Raw genomic sequence first — 5,018 nt, 5'->3', positions numbered from 1 at the left:
AATTCTCTTTGAATTTTTCTCTCTAATGTCCCTCTTTTTTTTCACATCATTTGTCTATCTCTATGTAACTACTTTCAATAGGACATTTGCAGATTGGACTTTTATCTCATTTGGGTCATATTTCCATTTGACCATCTTCTCCATGAGAGCATCCTCTATTTTTTATTTCTCTTCTCTACCTCTAGATTCATATTTGATGTATTTAAAACTTTCCATACCACTATCTTCACTTAGTCTTTGCAATTTTTGTTCAAAGGTTAATGAGGGCTTTTTTAGTTTCATGATAGGAGTGTTTTTCTCTTCTTATTCATCATCTTGAAGTTTCATCTTCCTTTTGGATTTTCTAACAGCTATGATCATAGGGGTAGCTACCTTCTTTGGTGTAGCCTTCTTAGGTTCCTTTTTTATCACTTTTACTTTCTTGTTTGGAGGTTCTAGTTCCTCTTCTTATTGTTCTTGTTCTTCCTTTGCTTCTTCATGTTCTCCCTCTTCTTCTTCCTCTTCATATTCACCTTTACCCTTAGTGAGCATGGGAAGTTCACCTTTCAATTTCTTCTTTAGTGTTTCCATCCTCTTCTTAAGTCTTTTCATCAAGACTTGAGGAATCTCTATCTCTAGAGATATCCTAGTCTTCGCTTCATCATAGGTACCAAGATATGTTGCCTTGGGGTTAGCAAGCTCATTTAGAAGAGCCTCTATGATATCCCTTGTATCATCTATATTAACTTAATATCCCAAGGGTTTTACCCATCTAGTCCTAGGTATGACTATTTGAATGTGATTATTGTCACAATCAACCAAGAAATAAATATCTTTAGCATATTACTCAACCAATCATTGGGGTATTCTATACTTATTCTACATTTTATCCTTGAAATTTTCTAAGTATGCATCCACTATGCCATCAAATTTTTCTCCCAATTCTTCTATATAATCATTGATTTGATAGATTACAAACCTATCCTTACTCCACACAATGCTTCCTTTTGATGGAAAGAACTTTTGAATATAGAAGAATAAACAAACTAAGAGGGATCCAAACTTACATATGTTCTTTGATGCCCAAATGCTTCTCAATGTTTTCGCTTAGTTGACTAAACTACAACTCGGCAAGGTCAAAAGACAAATTGTTCTTCACCACCTTGTAAGCCAAGTTAATTACTTCATAGGGGACACTATTCAATTTTATTGAGCTATAAATGTTGTTTGAAATGACATGAATCTTGAATTTGATCTCCATGTTAGCTATATTGTTCAACTTCATTCCTTTGCCATCCCATTCTGCTAGAGTTTTCTTTTCCAATTCACCACAAGCTAGGGATTTTGTCATTTTAATTCTATCCAACATAGAATAACCCATAACTTGGTGAACAGTCTTATTTGTGATCTTCATCAATTGCTCTAACTAGAAGAACATAACATGAACTCTTCTTAGAATGAATCTGATCCACCTTGTTTTGAAATCCTTGGACATGTACATGGCATGATTTAAACCCTTAATTTATAGGTGTCTATGTTCAAGCTTCAATACTCTATTATCACATAGGGAATTATATGCTACTTTCATTTCAAATATACATAATCCTTGAAGAGTGTAGTGATAGAATGACCTAATATCATTAATCAACAATACTTTTGGAGGTAAAGATGAGTGCACTCCCATTGGATCCTTTTTATCCACAATTGCTTGATGAAGCTTGGATTTGGGTGCCTTGCAAACCACATTCTTTATCAACATCTCTAATCCCTTCTTCACCTTTGAAGTGGAGTTGGATGCCATGATGCTTGATGAGTGATGAATTCAAAATGACTATAACTTTTACTGGAACTTTCCTCTTCAATGCTTCATCTTTTAGTCACTCTGGTGCTTGAAATTACTCTGAAAGATAAATGTAAGGTAAGAGAATAAACCCTCAATTTTGTCTTTTTATTAGAAATTTCAAATTTAGGGCCTCTTAAATGCATTTGTATAGTGGCAGGTAGAATAGCTAAATTAAGTCATTCAAGCTTGCCATGAACTGAACATCAAATATCTCAGTTATTATTAGGTTCTAACTTGTCTTACTCAGTGATAAGGATAAATTCTGTTACAACTAAGTTGTAACTTGGTTAAAACATATCTTTGTTACTTGACCTGTTGCCTAGTTGGATGTGGATGTTTCACCCAACTCATTGGATTGGATGATGATAGCTTCTTTATTTGTATTTTTTTTTTATTTCCTTACCCATTTCTGACTCCCTTAAATTCTAATTTCTTCAATCTTTCACTTTCTGTTGTTTTCTTCACCATTATTTTTTGTCTCTATTGATACAATTTATTTCCAAGTGACCTATCTTTTTGTATACATAGAATCTCATATTGGTATTTATTTATGTGATGTGAGTCTCTACACAATTTACTCCAATGTGATCATTTTCTCCTGAATAATGACATCTTCCCCATGTATTGGTGTCCCAACCTATAAATTATCTTTGTTTGGTTCCATTGTGCTAAATGATTGACCTATAGCATAAATATTTGTGACTTTATTTGTGCCATGTGAAATAATTTCCTTCAAACTTTTCCTTGTGGCCATACTTGTTGCAATTGTAACAATGACCTTTGAACTTGGGTTTCTTAGCATTTCTCTAACAAACATTTGATGTATGACCTATTTTTCCACAATTGTTTCATGTAGGCCTATTGTTCTTTAGTGCTCCTTGTTTTGATAACTCTCCTTGATTGGTGTACCCTAAGCTAGTAGCGCCTTTAGGTTTATTCAAAGTTTTCTTATATAATTGATTCACACTTTCTTTTGATCTCCAAATTCTTTCATTTAGTTCCTTTTCATCTCTTAGCTCATTCTACAGTCTCTCATTTTCTGCTCTTAGATTAATGATTCCTTGATTTGCATCATCTAGCTGATTTGCCATGTCTGCTTGACGTTGAGATAACTACTCAGCTTCATTCATCTTTTCCTCTAGTCTTGTAGCAAGTAGTCTTCTATCTTCATCTACCATTTATTTATCATTTATTAATTTGTTCTTTTGTTCCATAACTTCACTAATCTTGATCAAGTAACTTTCTTGTTCTCTTTTTGATTTTCTCACTTCTTGTAGAGTATCATTCCTAACTAGTAGATCTTCTATGGATGCATCTACTTCTTCTGAACTTCTTTTTTTATATAGATATTCTATTGTTTCTTCTATATAGATATTTTCATTCATATGTATAGCTAACTTTTTCCTTCTTTTTAGATCTTTACTCTCAAGTTTCCAAGCCTCTAATATAAGAACCTTTCTCTAATTTCAATTATTGGAAATTTAATTACAAGAAAGTGACTGAGAGGCTGGGGTGAATTAGGAACCAATTAGACTTTTCTCACTAATATTACTTCAACTTTACTTCTCAAGATTATCTAATCTACCTCCATGCATGAACATAAAAAAATAAAAAAATAAACACCATAACACTTTAACACAAGATATGGTAACCCAAAAACCCTTCAAATAAAAGGTAAAATTAGGGTGGGGATGACACCCACAATGCTTGACTACTAAAATAATAAAGTTGGTCTATTAGGGCTTATAATTGATCACTCTTGGTCTATTAGGAGTATCAAGGACTATTAGGTCCACCTTGCAAAATGATTTTACAATTGAATGAAGTATCTACTCTATTAAGATTTTTAGAAAAAGACTATTAGGTTCACCTAGTTTGAGGATTTGACTAATGAAGCTTTTAAGATGAATCAACAAGATGATCTCTACTTTGCAACTTGATTTTTTGAATTAGATCCTTCAAATAATGTGATCACTTGATTGTGATGGATGAGTCTCTACTCTTCCCTTTACACTACTTTGTATCCTGATTACTTAATCTACTTCATATTCCCTCCTTGTCTTTATATATGTCTTATTTACACTTCTTTTGTTCTTGACATGCTTAGACAAATGAATTTGTCTTCATTATATCCCTCAATCAATAGCTTCACATGAAGTCAACTCCCATAATAGATATCTTCATAAAAATCAATTATACAATTAAGTAAACTCAAGTACTGATGCTTGAGCAATACAATGCTTTTGATGACCTACTAACACTCGAGAAATACAATGGGCTTGGGTGACACTATTACTTGATTAGCACTAGATGCTCAGATAAGACTATGGCACTTGGGTGATATAGGAGCTCTGTTCACATAGTGGCCTCTATTAACATTATGAACTTGGTTCACACATAGAACTTATTTCCCATTAATAATACTGAATAACTTAGTTTATATTGTGAGCTTGGTTAAGATAGTATAGCTTCATCTACTCAAGCTACACCAAATCTTCTCCTTGATGGAAAGCTCTATTGTAGTATTAAGCATCCTTCCTGGATAGCTTCAGTGGTTTGTCACTAATTAATAATATGTGTTGCCATAGGGTCAACACATTCTTCTTAGGTGTTAATACAACAAGTACAACACATGGACTCAAACTTTCTTTGATCAAACCTTTCGGCAAAAAAATCTTGCACTTGTCTATTAACTTCTTGATTTTCTATAACTGTTAATCTATATGGTGCTTTTTTTAGAAAACTAGCTCCAAGAATCAAGTCCATACAATGACTTATAATTCTTAGTGGTGATAAACCATTTGGTATATCTTCTACAATAATATCATTTTAATCATTCAACAAACTTTCAATTTATGCTAGCACTTGAAGTCTACTATTTTTTGTTGCTTGATCTCTATCTATCATTCGGTCATTACTATACTGTGTCACTCAACATTTACTACCATAACTTGGAAAATAACCACAAAAAAAACTTGATTGTTTTTCAAACTCCTTTCCACTAACCATGCAAATTCTCATGCTAGTACAATAGATCTCATTGGGAGACTCAAAGAAATCAAAGTATCCATGACTCCATCCATCCAAATATTGTATTGATTCAATCTTCCATCATACACATGTTTATCATATTTTAAAGGTCTACCCAATAGAATATGACAAAAATCCATAGGCATAATATCACGCAGAACTTAAT

This window comes from Cupressus sempervirens, chromosome 7 (assembly GCF_028749045.1).
Source record: "Cupressus sempervirens isolate cs-2001-9-10 chromosome 7, ASM2874904v1, whole genome shotgun sequence".
NCBI classification, from domain to species: Eukaryota; Viridiplantae; Streptophyta; class Pinopsida; order Cupressales; family Cupressaceae; genus Cupressus; species Cupressus sempervirens.
Note: the sequence above shows the minus strand (reverse complement) of the source record.